Source organism: Palaemon carinicauda, chromosome 14 (genome assembly GCF_036898095.1).
Source record: "Palaemon carinicauda isolate YSFRI2023 chromosome 14, ASM3689809v2, whole genome shotgun sequence".
NCBI lineage: Eukaryota > Metazoa > Arthropoda > Malacostraca > Decapoda > Palaemonidae > Palaemon > Palaemon carinicauda.
Window position 1 is genome coordinate 136,420,264 of NC_090738.1, and position 22,384 is coordinate 136,442,647.

The 22,384-nt window shown below is 45.7% G+C and overlaps 1 protein-coding gene and 1 long non-coding RNA gene across 2 annotated transcripts in view; one reads left to right on the forward strand and one right to left on the reverse strand.

The window, feature by feature from the left end:
• The window catches only part of LOC137653799 (high affinity copper uptake protein 1-like), a 107,529-nt gene that overhangs the window by 15,117 nt on the left and 70,028 nt on the right, over positions 1–22,384 (forward strand). The window lies entirely within an intron of this gene.
• The window catches only part of LOC137653378 (uncharacterized), an 8,044-nt gene continuing 3,902 nt past the window's right edge, over positions 18,243–22,384 (reverse strand). The window contains exons 2-3 of the long non-coding RNA XR_011046465.1: positions 18,744–18,920; positions 18,243–18,433 (exon numbers count right to left, since the gene is read on the reverse strand). This is a non-coding gene — a long non-coding RNA (uncharacterized lncRNA). The remainder of the gene's footprint in view (positions 18,434–18,743; positions 18,921–22,384) is intronic.

The following is a 22,384-nucleotide window of genomic DNA, read 5'->3' on the forward strand; positions in this document are numbered from 1 at the left end:
TTCTCTGCAGAGCATAATGGATGCAACCTATTGGAGGAGCAAGTCAGTGTTTGCATCATTTTATCTGAAAGATGTCCAGTCTCTTTACGAGAACTGCTACACCCTGGGACCATTCGTAGCAGCGAGTGCAGTAGTAGGTGAGGGCTCAGCCACTACATTCCCTTAATCCCATAACCTTTTTTAACCTTTCTCTTGAATACTTTTATTGTTGTTTTTTATGGTTGTTACGGTAGGCTAAGAAGCCTTCCGCATCCTTGGATTTGGCGGGTGGTCTATTCATTCTTGAGAAGCGCCTGGGTTAAAGGTTTGGTAGAGGTCCTTTAGTAGGGGTTGCAACCCCGTGTACTTTGGCACCTTTGGGTTGATTCAGCCTCCAAGAGGAACGCTGCGCTCAGTAAGGAAGACGAACTTTAAATAAAGAGGCAGAGTAACGGTTCTATTCGACTTCCTTACCAGGTACTTATTATTTCATTGTTATTTGAGATAACTGTTATATGAAATATGGGATACTTAGCTATCCTTTAATCTTGTACACTGGTTTTCACCCACCTCCCTGGGTGTGAATCAGCTACATGATTATCGGGTAAGTTTAATATTGAAAAATGTTATTTTTATTAATAAAATAAATTTTTGAATATACTTACCCGATAATCATGATTTAATCGACCCTCCCTTTCCTCCCCAGAGAGAACCAGTGGACCGAGGAATAATTGAGGAGGTGTCAACAACAAATGATTGAGTACCTGGCCACAGGTGGCGCTGGTAAGTACACCCCCTTCTAGTATTGTGATAGCTGGCGTATCCCTCCATAGAATTCTGTCGGGCAACGGAGTTGACAGCTACATGATTATCGGGTAAGTATATTCAAAAATTTATTTTATTAATAAAAATAACATTTTCCTCGTGTGCTTGACAACAGCTAAAAGAGTAAGTGAGATCCACACCTTCAGCAGGATCATTGTTTTCACATCTGAAACGGCTACATGTTCCTTGCAGCTCGGTTTTTGCTAAACGAGCTTCCTTCACGTCCTTGGCCTAAGTCGTTCGAGATCCCAAGCCTGTCCAACTTGGTGGGGAATGAACTGGAGAGAGTACTTTGCCCAGTTAGAGCTCTTAGGTACTATCTAAAAAGGCCTTAACCTTTACGAGGACAATCAGAAGCCTTATGGTGTGCTATCAAGAAACCTTCTTTTCCAAGTTCTAAGAACTCAGTTTCTTACTATTCAGGCTTCTGATTAGAGAAGCACATTCTCATCTGAAGGAAGAAGACCTTGCTTTGCTGAAGGTAAGGACACATGAAGTGAGAGCTGTGGCTACTTCAGTGGCCTTCAAACAGAGCCATTCTCTGCAGAGTGTTATGGATGCAACCTATTGGAGAAGCAAGTCAGTGTTCACATCATTCTATCTCAAAGATGTCCAGTCTCTTTACGAGTACTGCTACACCCTGGGACCATTCGTAGCAACGAATGCAGTAGTAGGCGAGGGCTCAGCCACTACATTCCCATAATCCCATAACCTTTTAACCTTTCTCTTGAATACTTTTTATGGGTTGTACGGTCGGCTAAGAAGCCTTCCACATCCTTGTTGATTTGGCGGGTGGTCAATTCTTTCTTGAGAAGCGCCGAGGTTAAAGGTTGTGATGAGGTCCTTTAGTATGGGTTGCAGCCCTTGATACTTCAGCACCTTAGAGTTGTTCAGCCTCCTAAGAGGAACGCTGCGCTCAGTGAGGAAGACGAACTTATTTAAGGCAGAGTAATGGCTCAAGTCGACTTCCTTACCAGGTACTTGTAATTTCATTGTTATTTTGAATAACTGATAATATGAAATACGGGATACTTAGCTTCTTGATATACATGTACACTGGTTTTCACCCACCTCCCTGGGTGTGAATCAGCTACATGATTATCGGGTAAGTTTAATATTGAAAAATGTTATTTTCATTAGTAAAATAAATTTTTGAATATACTTACCCGATAATCATGATTTAATTGACCCACCCTTCCTCCCCATAGAACCAGTGGACCGAGGAAAAATTGAAGTGGTGTCAACAAGAAGTACTGCAGTACCTGGCCACAGGTGGCGCTTGTGAGTACACCCCCCTCTTGTATAGCGATCGCTGGCGTATCCCTTCCGTAGAATTCTGTCGGGCAACGGAGTTGACAGCTACATGATTATCGGGTAAGTATATTCAAAAATTTATTTTACTAATGAAAATAACATTTTTCAGCTTTGGTCTTCCTTGGGGTTCGAGGGTTCGCCCTCCAAGGAAGTCTTACTTGACTACATCCGATTGGATGCCGCTGCCAAGCAATAGCCGCCTCCGGCAGAGGTTGATCCTCTGTCGATTGTCGACGTCCTGGTGTCAGAGGTATCCAATGCGGTATCTCCCATTACCTCTGCCTCTTCAAACCCTACAGTAGCTGACGGCTTAGTTTCTCCCGTTTCTGTTCAACCAACGAGGGAGAATCTAAGTCCAACAGTCTCTCCTGCTAGTGTTTCTTTCCCTCGGAGGAGTTCACTTACAGAGACTCCTCTTCGGAGGACTGCAGAAGGTCAGCTTGCTGATCCCATGGCCCCCAGAGGGCGTATTCGTCGCAAGGCTCGCCTTCCTCTTCGCCAGAGAGGCCTTCCTTCACCTGCGGTGAGGAGGCACCGCTTTGGTTCTACATCTTCGTTGCAGTCCCCCGCAGAGGAGCCTCGTCATCGATCACCGACTGTTCCTGCTTTGGTCCTGGACCTCTCTGTGGATTGTTCGCGATCCCCTTCAGTGGAAGGTCGTCCTTTCAAAGGACACGTTTTACTTTCCACACGACAGACCTGCCGTCGCCGTTCCTGAATGCTGATGCGCGCTACGCGCCAACGAAACCTGACCTCCACGCTCGTCAGGCCTCGTCATCTAACCCTAATACAGGGCATCAAGGGCGTATGCGCCAGCGCGCACATACAGTACTTCCCTCACGCGCTATGCTAGCAAGTCTGAGCATACGCGCCCACGCCCAGCTACGTGCCAACCCTCACCTGCACGTCAGCGCTCTTCTGCTCGCCATCAACCTCCTGCGCGGCAGCAACCTCCTACGCGCTAGCGCTCTCCAATGTGCCAGCGCTCTCCAACGTGCCAGCGCTCTCCTGCTCACCCGCGCGCCAGCGCCCACACCCACGCCCAGCAGTCATCTCTCCTGCGCGCCCACGATTTTCTGATCTGGGCGCTGTTGGGAAGTCTATCTTGACTTCTGCCACGCGCCAGCGCTCGCCAATGCGCCAACACTCGCCATCGCACCGACACGCGCAGTCACCTGCACGCATCCATGAGGATACGCGCGCCCTCGCCTATCCTCTCCTGCAGTTGTACGCCACCATTCTGACGCGCGCCCACGAGCAGAACAGGCTTCAACTGCACACCCGCGCGCCAGGGGTATCTCTCCTGCGCGCGCTCGCCCTACGGCCTCTTCAGGGGCGCGCGAACTCTCGCCCGCTCGCCCACGCATTCAACGGCCTGATCCTGCACGCGCGCGAATATTCTCCCGCGCGCTCGCCTGTGCCCCCATAGTCTCCCGCGTGCACTCCGGTGCGCCATCAGTCTCCCACGCACGATTCCTGGTATTCTCCATCGTGCAAGGGTCAATATCCTCCCGCGCACGAGACTGCTGAACAACGCACGGCAAGGCCGCCATCGCCTCATTCCCCTCCCCGCAAATGCATACCAGCGCGTATTGTGGCGGAAGGGAAACATCCAGAGGGGTCCAGGATCCCTAAACCTTTCCAGGCGAACCCACCTATGGTAACTCCTCTCAGGGATCCTTTTATCCCTGTCCCTGCAAAGGGGGTGTCTGACAGCGCGTCTGTCAGCCAACAGCCTTGGTTCGGTGCACTATTCAGAGCAGTTACACCGGCATTCAAGCCTGTTTTCTCTGAATTAGGTCACAGTTCCTTGGCTGTCTCTACCCCTCTGAAGAGAAAAAGAGGAGTTCCGGACGCGGTAACTTCTCCAAGGGCTAAGTTGACTCCACGCAAGCCTTCGAGGCAGGTTCCTTCACTCCCCCAGATCTCTCCTTCCCTGTCAGACGAGGACTTCCCGTCTTCAGGGGTATCACGTGAGGTGAGATTTTACCCCATCGCACCAATGAGGGAAACCTCTCCTCGCGCTGAGAGGTCTTCTCAAGTGGGGGCTGGAAGGAACTTACCATCTTCGATGTTAGAGTCCTACATCCTTCCCAGGAAGGAATCGAGGGACTCTATAAGACTTTACCAAAGTCCTCTACAAGACCAAGGACGGAGCCAACTAACCACTCAGAGAACGTCCGCGACTCTCCCCAAGAAGAGCCTTTGGGTACAGGAGACTTCGCTGCAAGTCCGACATCATGAGGAGAACAGCAAGAGTCAAGAACATGCATTTTGGCAAGTTCTGACTCTAATGAGGGCTCTCAATGGGTTTTCCGACCCAGAGATCCCTCCTCGAGAGGGCAAGGACACAGTCTTGGACCGTGTATTCGGTATTCAGAAACCCTCTAAGACCAGTGCAGCTCTGCCCTGGTCTTAAGGGGTTAAGAGTACCAGAGACAAGATCGCTGTACAGCTCTCCGAGATGTCCTCCTCCAACCATTCCAGTGCCGCCAACAAGCTCCTTCCACCTCGCGTACAGCAGAGGAGGTACTTTGAGATCTTAGAGCCTTGTTTAGCTCATCCTCTCCACCACTCGTTGGAAGAGCTTACCAGGGGAGTCCCTCTTGAGAGACTCTCCAACCTGCAGGTCTCTTTCTCGGCAACCGAGATCCTTAACCAGGAGAAGGTTGCAAAGTGTGCTATGCAAGCCACTTCGTGGCTTGACATCTGGTTAGGGACCTTAGGTATCTTGATACGCTCTGAGGATTTCTCCAAAGAACGTACCAGGAAAGCTATGGAAACGTTCCTTCTCTCAGGCACTCGCATGATCGAGTTTCTGGCCCACCAAGTCTCGAACTTGTGGGCAAACACCATCCTGAAACGTCGGGATGCGGTGGCTGAGAGATTCCATCAGAAGCTCCCTAGCACCGAGATAATAGGCTCAGACATTCTTCCGTAGAAGGATCCATCCTCTTTGAGCCTAAGGATGTGGAACAGGCCGCTGAGAGGAAGTCTCACCAAGACTCCCTCCTTCATAGGGCTTTGACATCCAAGCCCTATAAGCCTCCAGCACCCCAGCAGTCCCTTCCAACCAAAACTGCAAAATCAATGACAGCAGCGAAGACAGTGGTGTCTGAGCCCTTTCCTGTCAAGGATAGGAAAGGCAAAAAGTCCTCCAGGGGAGGTAAGAATCCTAGAGGGAACAGCCGAGGCTGCAAACGCTAGGATTGGCAGTCCCCCTGCATGTCCACCAGTAGGGGGATGCCTACAAAGTTGTTCAGACAGGTGGCAGCAACTCGGGGCCGATTCCTGGACGATTTCTGAAATCAGTCAGGGATATCGCGTCCTGTTCACAACATCTCTACCTCCCTTGACGACGAATCCAGTGTCATTTAGCTCCCTTGCCATGGGATCGGCAAGGGGGCAGGCCCTTCGGGCAGAAGTCCAGACCCTGTTGAAGATGGGCGCTCTCCAAGAGGTCCTCGACGAGTCTCCAGGCTCTTCAGTCGACTCTTTCTTGTAAAGAAGGCGTCTGGAGGCTGGAGACCAGTCATCGACCTCTCAGCTCTGAACAAGTTTGTCAAACAAACTCCGTTCAGCGTGGAGACGGCAGACACGGTCAGACTGGCAGTGAGACCGCAAGACTTCATGTGTACACTTGATCTGAAGGACACGTACTTCCAGATCCCAGTCCATTCGTCTTCAAGGAAGTACTTAAGATTCAGCCTAGACAACAAAAAGTACCAGTTCAAGGTGCTGTGCTTCGGTCTCTCCACAGCACCACAGGTTTTCACCAAAGTGTTCACCATAATATCTTCATGGGCACACAGGATTGGCATCCGTCTCCTCCGTTATCTGGACGACTGGTTAATCCTAGCAGACTTGGTGTCAACCCTTCTTCAACACCGGGACAAACTTCTGAGACTTTGCCAGGATCTGGGGATCTTGGTAAATCTCGAGAAGTCCTCACTGCTTCCCACTCAAAGACTGGTATATCTAGGCATGATTATAGACACCAATCTCCACAAAGACTTCCCATCAGACGACAGGATAGCAAGACTGAGAAAGGTCGCAAGTCTTTCTCTCAGATGAGAGGAACTTACAGCCCAATCGTGGTTACGTCTCCTCGGTCACCTTTCATTGTTGGCTCGTCTAGTTCCCAACGGTTGCCTCAAGATGAGATCCCTCCAGTGGCGACTCAAGTCCCGGTGGAATCAAGGTTACGATTCCCCGGACGTCCTGATCCCTATGTGATCTGCGGAACTGATGGACCTCCAGTGGTGGGTGGCAGACGAGAACCTACGAAAAGGAGTGGATCTTCTCATCCTCCCCCCGGATTTGATGCTGTTTTCGGACGCTTCAAAGAAAGGGGGAGGGGCCACGTGCTGCACCACACGACCTCAGGCCTGTGGTCAGAGTCAGAAAAGTATCTCCATATAAATCTCCTAGAGATAAAGGCCGTCTTTTTAGCCTTTCAACAGTTCCAACAATACCTGGCGGGTCACTCTGTGGTGGTGATGAGCGACAACACCACAGTAGTGGCTTACATCAGCAAACAAGGAGGTACTTTTTCGCAGCAGTTATCCCATCTAGCAGTAGAGATACTGAGATGGGCCAAAATCCACTCGATACCACTATCGGCACGCTTCATTCCAGGCAAAAGGAATGTGCTCGCCGACAATCTGAGCAGAGCGTCTCAGATAGTGAGTACCGAGTGGTCTTTGGATCATCTAGTAGCCAACAAAGTCCTGACTTTGTGGGGTTCTCCGACTGTGGATCTTTTCGCAACGGCCCTGAACTTCCGGCTCCCGCTGTACTGCTCCCCAGTCCCAGACCCCAAGGCTCTTTGGCAAGATGCTTTCCAACAACGGTGGGACAACATCAACGTTTACGCCTTTCCACCGTTCTGTCTGATGTGGAGGGTGCTCAACAAGACCAGAACATCGGTCAATCTTTCAATGACCCTCATAGCTCCGCTATGGCATCATGCGGAATGGTTCCCGGACCTTCTGCAACTCCTAACGGAGCTACCAAGAGAGCTCCCTCCACGACACAATCTTCTCAAGCAACCACAGGCCAACATCTTCCACAAAGCCGTAGCTTCACTACGGCTTCACGCCTGGAGACTATCCAGCATCTCCTCTCTGAGAGGACTTTCGCAGCAAGCTGCTGTAAGGATGTCTGGACACCTGCGAAAGTCATCTGCAGCAGTCTACCAGGCAAAGTGGAAAGTCTTCTGTGGTTGGTGTCGTGGAAGGGGTATCTCTCCACTCGATGCCACTATTCCAACAATAGCGGAGTTCCTCGTGTATTTGCGTGAAGAAATGCGCCTTTCAGTCTCGGCAGTGAAAGGCTATTGCTCAGCCTTAAGTCTAGCCTTCAGGCTGAAAGGAATGGACATTTCTTCATCGCTAGAACTTTCTCTACTCATACGTAGTTATGAACTTACCTGCCCTCAGTCGGAAGTGAGACCTCCCCCATGGAACGTGGTTCGAGTTCTCAGGTTTCTTAAGAGACTTCCCTATGAACCATTACGCCAGGCATCAGATCGCCATCTAACCTGGAAGACGGTGTTCCTGCTAGCTTTGGCTTTGGCCAAGCGAGTCGGCGAACTTCATGGTCTCTCGTATGACATCGCCCATTCAAGGGGATGGGGGGAGGTAACGTTCAGCTTCGTCCCTGAGTTTATTGCTAAGACTCAGAATCCTGGAGTAGCAGATCCTCGATTTGACTCCTTCCGGATTTCTAGTCTCCGCTCTGTAACAGATGACCCACACCATCTCTTACTATGCCCAGTAATGAGTTTGAGGCTATACCTCAAAAGAACAGCTGCAGTCCGTCCTCATGTACCAGCACTAATCGTCAGCACAGGAAGGACTAAGAGGAGGGTCACCAAGAACACCATCTCTGCATGGATTCGTAGGGTCATTGATCTGGCCTTGAATCCAGATCCTCCTCCGTCACGTCGCCCTAGAGCACATGATGTCAGGGGCATAGCTACGTTCCTGGCCTTCAAAATAAATTTCTCTGTGAAGCAGGTTCTGCAAGTGGGGGTGTGGAAGCGTCAAACAACGTTCACAGCCCACTACCTGCAAGACGTGACCCACAGAAGGCTCGATACGTTCTCTATCGGCCCTGTGGTGGCTGCACAACAGCTGGTTTAAAACCTCAAGCACCTTATTGGACAAGTAGCAGAAGGTTGAGGGCATTGTTACCCAGTTTTAGTCTGCATAAATGAAAAGATTTGACTGGCCCTTATGCTTTTCTTCATCATCCCCTCTCTTGGGGAAAGCAGCATTCTGGGTTCTCTGCATAGCTGACCTCAAACCACTGCAGGTAAACCATGCTCCCTTGTGTTCCTAGTATTAAGTTAATACTGTTACGTCCCCATACCCAGACGAGCTGGTATTTGGAAAATCCTAGTCTAAAAGTTTCCATCTAAAGAACTTCAGAACAACTTCCTAGGACGGGTCACACTTCTTCATACCCTCACACACAGCTTGCGTAGGCCGCAGTCCTTGCGTAGCAAGGTTCTAGCGAGGTGCAGGGGCTCCTTATTTCTTGGGTGCTTACACACTCAAATAACGAGCCCCCGGGCAAAGCCAAAAAGCCAGAACTGGCTGGGACGTCCACCCTTCCTAATGGGTGAGTCACCCCTATTAAATAGCATGGTTTGTATTCCAGTTATGGAACAAATGACAAATTTGTAGATAATTTGTATTTTTCCTAACTATACAAACCTTAGCTATTTAACCAAACTTGCCTACCAGCCCTATCCCCTTTGAAGTCCTACCTCCAAGCAAAGTGAGTTCAAACACAGGTGTGTGTGAGGGGGGGCAGGGGGGTAGCAAGCTACCCTCCCCTACCCCCGCTAACTAGCGGTGTGGGTAGTAAACCCTCGTTAAATTTTAATGGCTCATCATTTCAGCTACGCCGAAAGTAATACCCCTATTAAATAGCCAAGGTTTGTATAGTTAGGAAAAATACAAATTATCTACGAATTTGTCCTGTTTGTATTTGTGTAGGAACTAAATCGCAAATAGTTTTAATTACATAAACCTGAGATCTTATACTGTAGTTACTATTCACCTCCCACCTCAACTACCCTATAAGTCAGAGGTTGAGGTCAAAGTGGCTGCTCAGTGGCCTATTAGATGGGCAGGGCTTACTCGCCATTTGGCGGTGACTACCACCAACTCGTTATAAATCTTTTAACAGCTGAGTTTACACTTTGCTGAAAGCATGCTCATATTAAATGACTCGGGTATAGATAGGATAAATACAAATTATATTTGATTTTGTACATTACCAGAAATATGAGTTGCTTATTTTTTTTTAATTAAGAGTTTATTTATAGGTACTCTTTCTCTGGGGGTACCAGTAAGTAATTTCTGATATGTAACGGATTAAATTATTTATATAAAATGACAAAGAATAATATATCGTGAGGAAGTTCACACAGAAATTTTCATATTTTTAGTCATATTTTTCAAGGTCCAAATGGTTGTTTTAACATGGTATGCGAGTCTCCAGAGTCCTCCTAGCTATTTTTGAAGAAGTAGGTTAAAAGATCTGTTCTGATACAGTACTTTACTGTCATGTTTGAACATGGTGGTTTTTAAGTGCCCAGAATCCTCTTATCTTTAAAGAAATAAATTACATGGCTTCTTTTATTTTGTCATTTATTAATCATAAAGATGCATACTCAGCATTCAAATCCATAATTTATTGTTATCTTACTGTTGTTTGGTACTGGCTTGGCTTTTATTTTAGACCCCTCTATTTGGATGGGCAGTAGCTGTAGTGAACGACACCTCGTAGTAACGGGGGATTTTGAGGAGGGAGAAGTCTAATGGGAAGGGACCTCTGATAGTGGTATTACTCGCCCCAGTTTTAATACCGACACCCTTTAGGGGTGAGCGAGCTAGATATATTCTTAGCATTCCATGCAACTTTTTTCTCAGGTATATTTAGCAGTACTGTATTTATACCTTTGAAAAGGTGCTTTAAGGAGCATTTCACTGGGCGACACAGGTTCCTCGCCAAGAAATAGACTTTTAAATATTTAACTTAGCCGGTGAATATATATAGCTGCAACTCTGTTGCTCGACAGACAAAAAACTAAAAAACTCGCCAGCGATCGCTATACAGGTTGCGGGTGTGCCCATCAGCGCCAACTGTCGGCCAGATACCATACTCAATGTAAACAAAGACTCAATTTCTTCTCTGTCGACGTGTCGACAAGACGTACTTTACTCGCTGTTGAAACCTGGAGTTTTTCCCATCATCTTTGGTGAAGTACTTTATTTTGGTTTTGAGCTTTCGCTGTGCAGGGTTTTTCTTCAAATAAATCCTTGAACTCTTTTTTGTATCGGATTCATTGTTGATGACTTTGATCGTTTTTTGGAATTTTCCCTTGACCAATTCAAAATGGCTGACCTTTCACAATTTCCCAAGTTTAGAAAATGCAATGCTAGGGACTGTTCTAGGCGTCTTCCAAAGGCTTCTCTCGACCCTCACACTGTTTGTTCCAATTGTCGGGGTAAAACCTGTCAATTGGAAGATCGGTGTGAGGAATGCGTGGGCCTTTCAGAATTCGATTTTATCGAATTTGAGAAGTACACACGCAGGCTAGAGAGAGATAGAGTAAGGAGAAGTTCTTCTAGGTCGATAGATTTTTCCTCTCCTCATGCCCCTCAACCTATTCCTTCCCCTGTAGTGGTTGTTCCTAACCCCCCTCCTAGCACTCAGGAACCATCGATGGCTGACATGATGCGTGCTATCCATGCCTTGGGGGAGAGAGTTGAGTCCCTTGCAAGTGACCGCAATCAACTCATGGCGGATGTTAAGGAGCTAAAGTGCCAAAAGGGAAGTGATAAAGTGCCTAGTGAAAGTGTTGTGAACAGTGTTGCGCTTGAGGGTTCGTCTGTTCGTGCCTGTCGTCCTCCTAGTCCGGGACCTCTTGCAAGCTCCCAAGCCCAGGGGAGAAGCAATGTCGTACGACGCATGGGTTCGAGAGGCCTTGATCAGCGAACAGACGTTCCCTCCATGGTATCAGGCGTATCTCCCAAAGATCGCCCCTACCTACGTAAGACGAGAGAGCCCGTTTTTACCTCGTCGTCCGAAGGTGTTTCTCGTAAGAAACTTTGGACCAAGGTCCCACGACCTTTAAAACGCAAGTCGGTCCCTTAAGGACAAGTCCAACGTCCCGGTTGTAGCCACTGGGTCAGTTCGGACTCGTTGCCGTCATCTGATGACTGCTCACCGCCTAAGAGAGGCAAAGCGGTACCGCCTCAGTCGCTAACCCCGTCTGTTGCCGCACCTGCTCCCGTAGACCCTAAATGGGCTTTGCTGCAAGACATGCAGTCCAAGCTTGCGTCCTTGATGGAGGACTTTAATGCGGAGAAGGTTGCTGCTGAACCTTCTGGCCAACAACCTTCCAAACGGTCTGTTGTGCGTCCTGTTGACGCTGAGATTACCTTCTCGCGTCTACCAGTTGAGGTGGTTCCTCCACCGATGCGACCCAGTGTGGGTTGCCAGCCGCACGTTGACGTTAAGCAACGCTCGGAGGTAGATGTTGACGTTCAGGACGTTCAGCAACCATCAGAGGTGACTTGTTTTGACGCGGTGCGTCAACCTCCGCAACCCGGTATGGTGTTGACTGCACAACCCAGACGGTCTAGACAGTCTCGGGTGGACGCTGTGCGTCCTCGCGCACCCATGGTTATTGACAGTTCACAGACTGTGCAGCAGTTCCATGACGTTGCGTCCGGCTCCGTCACGCATGCACCAGTGCGACCGGACTCAGCGAGCCAGACGTTGCCCACTCCGTTGCTGTTTCCTCATCAGTTTTCGGATGAGGAACTATCTGATGAGGACGTTGCTGAACAACAAGACGATCAACCGTCGGAACTGGACGAGCCTAAGGCAACTCAACCATCATTGGACTTTAGAAAAGTCATGGCTGTATTCAAGGAGTTGTTTCCTGACCATTTTATTTCTGTGGCTCCTTGTTCTCCGCCGTCAGAGTTTGTATTAGGTATGCCTGCTACCGCACCTGCCTTTACTAAACTCGTTCTCTCACGCTCATCCAAGAGAGCTTTGCGGCTGTTAGGAGACTGGTTAGAGTCTAAGAAGAGTTTAGGGAAGACAGCATTTGCCTTTCCCCCATCTAAACTCTCTTCTAGATCGAGCGTCTGGTATGCCACGGGAGAAGTTCTCGGCTTGGGAGTTCCTGCCTCTGCCCAGGGCGACTTCTCAAGTCTTGTAGACTCTCCCCGCCGCCTTGCCATGAGACGCTCGAAGATTTGTTGGTCGCCATCGGACCTGGACCACCTTCTTAAAGGGATATTTAGGGCTTTCGAAGTCTTTAACTTTTTAGACTGGTGCTTAGGAGCCCTGAGCAGGAAAATCTCTTCTGCAGATAAGGATATTTCTTTGCTCATTATGTCCTGCATGGACAAGGCCGTCCGTGATGGGTCCAATGAGCTAGCTGCCTCATTCACGTCCGGAGTCCTGAAGAAGCGAGAGTCTCTGTTCGTTCCTGTCTGCTGGAGTTACGCCATGCCAGAGATCTGAACTTCTCTTTGCTCCCCTTTCCAAGTGCCTGTTTCCTGAAGTCTTGGTAAAGGAAATTGCCGCTTCGTTAGTTCAGAAGGACACCCACGATCTAGTTGCGTCCTCAGCTCGCAAAGCTCCCCCTTTGCCTACATTGTCTGCTAGACCGAGGATAGACACTCCAGCGTCTCGCTTTATTCCGCCCTTTCGTGGCAGAGCCTCCAGCAGAGGAGGTGCTCGTGCCGAAGGGAAACGAGGGAAGAGGAAAGGACCCAAGTCCTCCAAGGGCAGAGTCTGACTGCCCGCAACTTCAGACAGCAGTGGGAGCCAGACTCAAGAACTTCTGACAAGCCTGGGAGAAGAGAGGCGCAGATTCACAATCTGTGAAGTTACTCAGAGAGGGGTACAAAATCCCTTTTGTACGCAAACCCCCTCTAGCAACGTCCCCCATCGATCTCTCTCCCAGGTACAGAGAGGAAGAAAAGAGACAAGCCCTGAAACTGTACGCAAACCCCCTCTAGCAACGTCCCCCATCGATCTCTCTCCCAGGTACAGAGAGGAAGAAAAGAGACAAGCCCTGAAACTGGAAGTGTCTCTTTTGCTAGAGAAGGGAGCGGTGGTCAAAGTCTCGGACCTTCGATCACCGGGATTTTACAACCGTCTCTTCCTAGTTTCAAAGAAGACAGGAGGTTGGAGACTGGTGCTAGACGTCAGTGCTCTGAATGTCTTTGTCACAAAGACGAAGTTCTCCATGGAGACCACAAAGTCAGTCTTAGCAGCGGTCAGAAGGGAAGACTGGATGGTCTCGCTAGACCTAAGGGACGCCTACTTCCACATCCCCTTTCACTCAGACTCCCAACCTTTTCTGAGATTCGTCTTCGAAGATGTGGTCTACCAGTTTCGGGCCCTGTGCTTTGGCCTAAGCACAGCTCCTCTCGTGTTTACGAGGCTGATGAGGAATGTGGCCAAATTCCTCCACTTATCGGACATCCGAGCCTCCCTTTATTTGGACGACTGGCTTCTCAGAGCCTCTTCCAGTCGTCGCTGTCTGAAGGATCTCAAGTGGACTCTAGATCTGACCAAGGAGTTAGGACTCCTAGTCAATTTGGAAAAGTCGCAGCTGGTCCCATCCCAAACTATTCTGTATTTAGGGATGGAGATTCACAGTCTAGCTTTTCGGGCTTTTCCGTCGGCCCCCAGAATAGATCAAGCCCTGCTATCCATCCAGAAGATGCTGAAGAAGGAACGCTGCTCAGTCAGGCTGTGGATGAGTCTGGTAGGGACGCTGTCATCCCTGGAACAATTTGTATCACTAGGAAGACTACACCTCCGTCCTCTTCAATACCATCTGGCTTTTCACTGGAAAAAGGACAAGACGCTAGAGGCGGTCTCGATCCCGATTTCCGGAAAGATAAAGTCTTGTCTGACTTGGTGGAAGGACAATATCAACCTAAGAGAGGGTCTTCCCCGGGCTGTTCAGACTCCCAACCACGTTCTCTTCTCGGACGCATCGGACTTGGGCTGGGGCGCGACACTGGACGGTCGGGAATGCTCAGGTCTGTGGAACTCGAGTCAGAGGAGCATGCATATCAACTGCAAGGAGCTGTTGGCAGTTCATCTGGCCTTGAAAAGCTTCGAGTATCTCCTTCGAGGCAAAGTGGTGGAAGTAAACTCGGACAACACCACGGCCTTGGCGTACATCTCCAAACAAGGAGGTACCCACTCACTGACGTTGTACGAGATCGCAAGGGACCTGCTCATCTGGTCAAAAGGTCAAGACATCTCCCTAGTAACGAGGTTCATCCAAGGCGACTTGAACGTCATAGCAGATTGTCTCAGTCGGAAAGGGCAAGTAATTCCAACCGAATGGACCCTCCACAAGGATGTGTGCAAGAGACTTTGGGCCACTTGGGGTCAACCAACCATAGATCTCTTTGCAACCTCGCTGACCAAGAGGCTTCCAATCTATTGCTCCCCAGTCCCGGACCCAGCAGCAATACATATAGATGCCTTCCTCCTAGATTGGTCACATCTGGATCTCTACGCATTCCCACCGTTCAAGATTGTCAACAAGGTACTGCAGAAGTTCGCCTCTCACGAAGGGACAAGGTTGACGTTAGTTGCTCCCCTCTGGCCCGCGAGAGAATGGTTCACCGAGGTACTTCGATGGTTAGTAGACGTTCCCAGAAGTCTTCCTCAAAGGGTAGACCTTCTACGTCAGCCACACGTAAAGAAGGTACACCAAAGCCTCCACGCACTTTGTCTGACTGCCTTCAGACTATCGAAAGACTCTCGAGAGCTAGAGGCTTTTCGAAGGAGGCAGCCAGTGCGATTGCTAGAGCAAGGAGAGCGTCTACCATTAGAGTCTACCAATCGAAGTGGGAAGTCTTCCGAGACTGGTGCAAGTCAGTTTCTGTATCCTCGACCAGTACCTCTGTAGCTCAAATAGCTGATTTTCTCTTATACCTGAGAAAAGGACGATCCCTTTCAGCTCCCACTATCAAGGGCTACAGAAGCATGTTGGCATCGGTCTTCCGGCATAGAGGCTTAGATCTTTCCAACAATAAAGATCTGCAAGACCTCCTTAAGTCTTTTGAGACCACCAAGGAGCGTCGTTTGGCTACCCCTGGATGGAATTTAGACGTGGTACTAAGATTCCTCATGTCAGACAGGTTTGAGCCGTTACAATCAGCCTCCCTGAAAGATCTCACTCTTAAGACTCTTTTCCTGGTATGCTTAGCCTCGGCTTAAAGAGTCAGTGAGATTCATGCCTTCGGCAAGAACATCGGATTTTCGTCGGAAAAAGCTACTTGTTCGCTGCAACTTGGTTTTTTAGCCAAAAAATGAGCTGCCTTCTCGGCCTTGGCCTAAATCTTTCGATATTCCCAGCTTATCGGAGATCGTAGGCAATGAACTAGAAAGAGTCTTATGCCCTGTTAGAGCTCTTAAGTTCTATTTAAAGCGTACTAAACCTTTACGAGGCCAATCTGAAGCTTTATGGTGTTCAGTTAAGAAACCATCCTTGCCTATGTCAAAGAATGCTTTGTCATACTTTATCAGATTGTTAATACGAGAAGCTCATTCACATCTGAGTGAGGAAGACAGAGCTTTGCTTAAGGTGAAGACGCACGAAGTTAGAGCTGTAGCAACTTCCGTGGCCTTTAAGCAAAATAGATCTCTGCAAAGTATAATGGACGCAACCTATTGGAGAAGCAAGTCAGTGTTCGCGTCATTTTACTTGAAAGATGTCCAGTCTCTTTACGAGAACTGCTACACACTGGGACCATTCGTAGCAGCGAGTGCAGTAGTGGGTGAGGGCTCAACCACTACAATTCCCTAATTCCATATCCTTTTAATCTGTCTCTTGAAATGTTTTTAATGTTGTTTTTTATGGGTTGTCCGGAAGGCTAAGAAGCCTTTCGCATCCTGGTTGATTTGGCGGGTGGTCAAAGTCATTTCTTGAGAGCGCCCAGATTAGGGGTTTGATGAGGTCCTGTTGTATGGGTTGCAGCCCTTGATACTTCAGCTCCTAGGGGTCTGTCGGCATCCTAAGAGGATCGCGAGGCTCCGTAAGGAAGACGTACTTATAAGGCAGAGTAATCGTCTAAGTCGACTTCCTTACCAGGTACCTATTTATTTTGTTTTTGTTATTTTGATAACTTCTAAAATGAAATAAAAACTCTTAGCTCATAAGATGTAAACATATTTAACTGGTCTCTACCCACCACCCTGGGTGTGAATCAGCTATATATATTCACCGGCTAAGTTAAATATTTAAAAATGATATTTTAATTATAAAATAAATTTTTGAATATACTTACCCGGTGAATATATAAATTAAACGACCCTCCCTTCCTCCCCAGTAGAGACGCAGTGGGATGAGAAGAAATTGAGTCTTTGTTTACATTGAGTATGGTATCTGGCCGACAGTTGGCGCTGATGGGCACACCCGCAACCTATATAGCGATCGCTGGCGAGTTTTTTACAGTTTTTTGTCTGTCGAGCAACAGAGTTGCAGCTATATATATTCACCGGGTAAGTATATTCAAAAATTTATTTTATAATTAAAATATCATTTTTCCTTCGTCAAAATCCCTTTTTTGTTCTCTTTCTTTTAAGCGTTAGATCATCATCATCATCTACACCTATTGATGCAAAGGGGCTCGCTTAGATTTCGCCAGTCGTCTCTATCTTTAGCTTTTAATTCAATACTTCTTCATTCATCATCTCCCACTTTGCGCTTCATAGTCCTTAGCCATGTAGGCCTGGATCTTCCAACTTCTAGTGCCTTGTGGAGCCCAGCTGAACGTTTGGTGAACTAATCTCTCTTGGAGAGTGTAAAGAGCATGCCCAAACCATATCCAACTACCCATCTCATTTTAGAAGTTTGACATTAGTTTTACCTAGATAACTACGTGGTTTTCACGTATATATGGATTATTTATTTTCTGGAGCCAGAGTAATGGCTTGAGAATCTCCCTTGGGGTTGTTATTCCCTTGGAGAAAGTAAAAATGTTTACTTTATATTCATAATGATGCAAAAAAGGGATTTTGACGAAGGAAAAGTCTATTTCTGGGCTCAAACTGTGTCGCTCCGTGCAATGCTCCTTAAAGCACCATTTCAAAGGTATAGATACTGCTAAATATACCAGAGAAAAAAGTTGCATGGAATGTTAGGAATATATCCAGCTCGCTCACCCCTAAAAGGGTGTCGGTATTAAAACTGGGGCGAGTCATACCACTACCAAGGATGCCTTTCCAATTAGACTTCTCCCTCCTCAAAATCCCCCGTTACTACGAAATGTCGTTCACTACAGCTACCCTTTTACCCCCAGGCTCTTTGGAAATTTCCAACCCTTAACCCCCAAGGGGTTATTTTTTCCCCAGCACATTTTGCAGTATATTTTTTTCAAATTGCTCTAACAGCCTTAATTTTTGTCATAGAGAGGTCAGGTTGGTTTCATTCTCTTGGAAAATGTCTGAATTTTTTCAAAAAATATCAAAAATATGAAAAAAAAAAAAAATTATAGCATTTTTTTGCAAGGACGTACCGGTACGTCCATGGGGGTAAAGGGATGAGGTTCGTGAAACGTACCAGTACGTCCTTTGGGAGTAAAAGGGTTAAGAGTACTCCTTTCCATAACCAGCAGGCATCACATGAGCATCCTTCATCTTTACAAAAAGCTCTTCAATCACACAGTTTGTTTCTTACAAGTCTCTCTGTCTTTTTGTAAGATTTTTTGAAGCGTGTTCTTGTATTAGCATCTTGGTAATGTAATAGACTAGGAGTCTTGAACTTTGCTCTGCGTTTGCTTCCAGTTTGTCATTGTCTTGTCTTAGTATGACATAGTCAACTCTAAACAATGCTAAGCACAAAAGTTATGAGATTATTGTTTCTTTCATTTACTGAAGCTGTTTTCAATTCTTCTTTCGAAGAATGGTAATCAGATCTTTGAAGTCATCGTCACTCATTTAATGAATAATTAAGTTCCATGAAGTTTACTTAATATATTTGTTTCCTCTAACAGATATTTGTTTACCTAGGATAGACAAAAATCATCTTTATTCTCCTTTTTATTAATTTCATATTTGCCTTTTGAATGTACTGCATTCTTAAAGACTAAACGGCTTACTAGCTGATCTCATTTAAACAGAATCTCGCATCTACGCAATGAATATCAGAATCTTGGTTCCTACCTTTGGCATGAAGTACTCCAATTTTACCTAGGGTCATTTGGGGGTCATCTTAGGTCAGAAGTGTCATACGAAGAGCAAACTGCAAAGCAAAAAAGAGTTAAGACATAGGTATGGTTTTAAGAGGAAAAGGATCACTGACTATTGTATACCAACCCTATAAGCATGGGACCTATATTTAAGCTTACTACCCTTACACAATAACAATGACCTGTTGTTACAGTGCTTGGCTTCTAAGCCTCAAGTTCATAATCCATTCTATTCCATTACTAAATGCTGTTTCATATGCTGATAAAAGTAGATTTGGTTTTTGAAGTAAAGAAGCTCCAGCTGTATGTCCCACATCGTTAAGTATTAAATACAAAAATAAAATCCACTGTGCGCCGTTTTACCTGACCTTACGTCGGTTTCTATGTTGTACAGCAATGATGAAGTACTTTACTGTTGAGTACTGTATTGTGCTGCATTGTTGAGTACTGTACTGCACTGTCGAGAACTGTATTGTACTGTACTGTTGGGCATTGTATGGTACTGCACTGTATTAGTACAGTACTCTACAGTACTTCACACTGCAAAGTAGAAAAAAGTTGAGACATCGTATGTATGATTTTAAGAGGAAAGGGATCACTGACTTTGATACCTACCCTGTGAGACAATGGGATCTATACTTAAGGTTACTACTCTTACACATTTGCTTACTACTCTTACACATTCGCTTACTACTCCCACACATTTCGCTTACTACTCCCATACATTTCGCTTACTACTCCCACACATTTCGCTTACTACTCCCACACATTTCGCTTACTACTCCCACACATTTCGCTTACTAATCCCACACATTTCGCTTACTACTCCCACACATTTCGTCGCTTACTACTCCCACACATTTCGTCGCTTACTACTCCCACACATTTCGTCGCTTACTACTCTTACACATTCGCTTACTACTCCCACACATTCACTAACTACTCTTACACATTCGCTGCAAGTTTGCCTGCTCTAGAAGAGGGCTTAATGGAAGTTGCAAAAAAGAGAATTTTTTTTTTTTTTATCACGCTGACATCCGTCAACTAGATATGCTTAGTTGATACTCCTTACATAATAAGCGGTATGGCAACAGCTGTCATCCAACACAGTAATAACATCCACCACAAACGTACCGTACCCATTCATTTAAATCTTGACCTCGATTAACCCTTTTACCCCCAATGGACGTACTGGTACGTTTCACAAAACTCATCCCTTTACCCCCATGGACGTACTGGTATGTCCTTGCAAAAAACTGCTATTTATATTTTTTTTTTCATATTCTTGATAAAGTTTTGAGAAACCTCAGGCATTTTCCAAAAGAATGAGACCAACCTGACCTCTCTATGACGAAAATTAAGGCTGTTAGAGCAATTTAAAAAATATATATAGCAAAATGTGATTGGAAAAAAAAAATGCCTAGTGGTTAAGGGTTGGAAAGTTCCAAATAGCCTGGGGGTAAAAGGGTTAACAATGGGAGACAATTTTGAGGATACAAAATCTAATTGAATCTAGAACTTGATCGCTACTGTAAATATATATTTAAATTGCACATGTGCATGCAAACGAGGCATATTAATACTAGAAATATGATACAGTAGTCTAAAAAATGTGCCTAGAAATTGTATAGTCCAAATTCTCAAAATTATCATATACAGTATACTGTACCTTGTTAAGATTTGGAACCATATTGGAGATACAGTAATAAGTACAGTAAGTAATAAGATTTAGTATAAAAACCAGTTGTGAGACTGCATTCCTTTTCCAAGAATTGTGGATTTAAAATTTAGAGGAGGGAGCCATCGTCTGTTACTGGTTTCCATGATCCTACCACTATAGTCCATTTCTTTTAGCGAGTCATATTTGCACCGACTCACAGCGGTGCCCTTTTAGCTCGGAAAAGTTTCCTGATCGCTGATTGGTTGGACAAGATAATTCTAACCAATCAGCGACCAAGAAACTTTTCCGAGCTAAAAGGGCACCGTTGCGAGTCAGTGCAAATATGACTCGCTAAAAGAAATGGACTATAGGTTAGTTTATCACCAGAAAAATCTGTTCTTGTTCTTAAATATCATGGTTCAACTACTGTTGTAGGTTTACTGGATTGTGTAAAGTAAGGTTTTCTGGCTATTGTTAAGACAGAATTTGCCGTTTATATCACCCTAAAAGAACAAATATTTATTTTTAACAAGCAAGAAAGACTATTAGCTTGCAAAACATATGCTATACATAGACAAACAGACAAATATACTGTACATAACTCAAATCTGAGAAACTAAGGTAATATTCTTCGCTGCTTTAGTATAGTATGGTATTACACTACTGCCTATGAATGGTAAGACTTTGGGTTTGGTCATTGTTATGATGTAGAACCTGGGTAGGTGGTGGATGCTGATGTTGTGCGAAGCAAGCAGCATGGCCTGGTTCTTGAGGGGCAAGTATTAACCCTTTTACCCCCAGGCTATTTGGAAATTTCCAACCCTTAACCCCCAGGGGGTTATTTTTTTCCCAAGCACATTTTGCAGTATATTTTTTTTATATTGCTCTAACACCCTTAATTTTTGTCATAGAGAGGTCTGATTGGTCTCATTCTCTTGGAAAATGCCTGAATTTTCTCAAAAAATTATCAAAAATATGAAAAAAATATTTTTTATAGCATTTTTTTGCAAGGACGTACCGGTACGTCCATGGGGGTAAAGGGATGGCTTTTGTGAAACGTACCAGTACGTCCTTTGGAGGTAAAAGGGTTAAAAGCACAAGTCGAAGTTTCCTGTTGAAATAGAGTAAGTGGAAGATAGCCAAACAGATTATCTGCCAGAAACATTGGAAATCATAAGTAACGTTGGCAGGAATAAGGAAGCTTTCACTTTGAGCTGTCTTGTTTAGGATGTAGAGCTTTGGGGGAGGCTGTGCTGATTCTGGTAGGAGAACATTACAGTGATACCTCTGGATACAAAAGTTTCTGCTTACGAAACATTCAGGTACCGAAAAGCGATACAAAGATTTTTATGCCCCAGTATACGAAAAGCTTACGATATCCCAACTCGTCGCCAAGAGTACAGTACCTTTTTTTTTTCAGGGTATCAACCCTTAATTTAGGTGTACAGGTAACAATACACCTTCACTGATCCAAATGCTTTACATACAGTACCGTAACTTTTATTCAGTAGTAAAGAAAACGGACCCTTTTCTTAGGGCATGGAGGGGATAACTAGGCTATAACTACATTATTGAATAATCTCATGGTGGTTTCTGGAATGGATTAGGCTGTTTTTAACGGTTGGGTTAATTATTGAATGATAGAAATGGCTGCATTGCATGTTTATTACTACAGTTTAGCGTGTTTATGAAAGAAAAGGTGTCTTTTCGTAGGGCTTGGAACGGATTAGGCTATTTACATGCAAAACGCGACTCAGGATACAAAAAAATCAGCATACGAAACCGTATCCTGAACGGATTACTTTCGTATGCTGAGGCATCACTGTATTTAAATCGCAATGGGTGTTTTGAAGAAAAAAATCATAGCTCGATAAGGCAGTCCAATATAGGGAAATTTATATTCAAATAGCAATTTTAGAGTCTAAATTGAAGGAAAAACGGCAATTTAAGGTAAAACTAGTTTGATTTTGAAAGAAATTAAGCTAAAGATTTATACAAGTTCTAGAAATTCTGGGAATTATTTGCTGTTTCATATTGGAATTAGGAATTCACATAGTTTTAGAATTTTATTTAGGAAGACGTAATATTTAGTGCATCAATTGCTCAGAAATTTTTTATTTCCACCTTTCCCGCACCTCTTGACATCCATTTAATAAATAAAGACGCCCACTGGGTGCTCGCGCGAGGGTAGTAACCTCTGCATTCCATACTTAACTTTCCCTGGTATATTTGGAAGTATTTATATCAGAAAAGTGTAAGGAAGGACTCTTTTCACCGGGCGTCACAGGTCGACCCAGAAAATAGATAAAATGTTTTCAGTGCTAAGTTCGTAAAAAAGAAATTA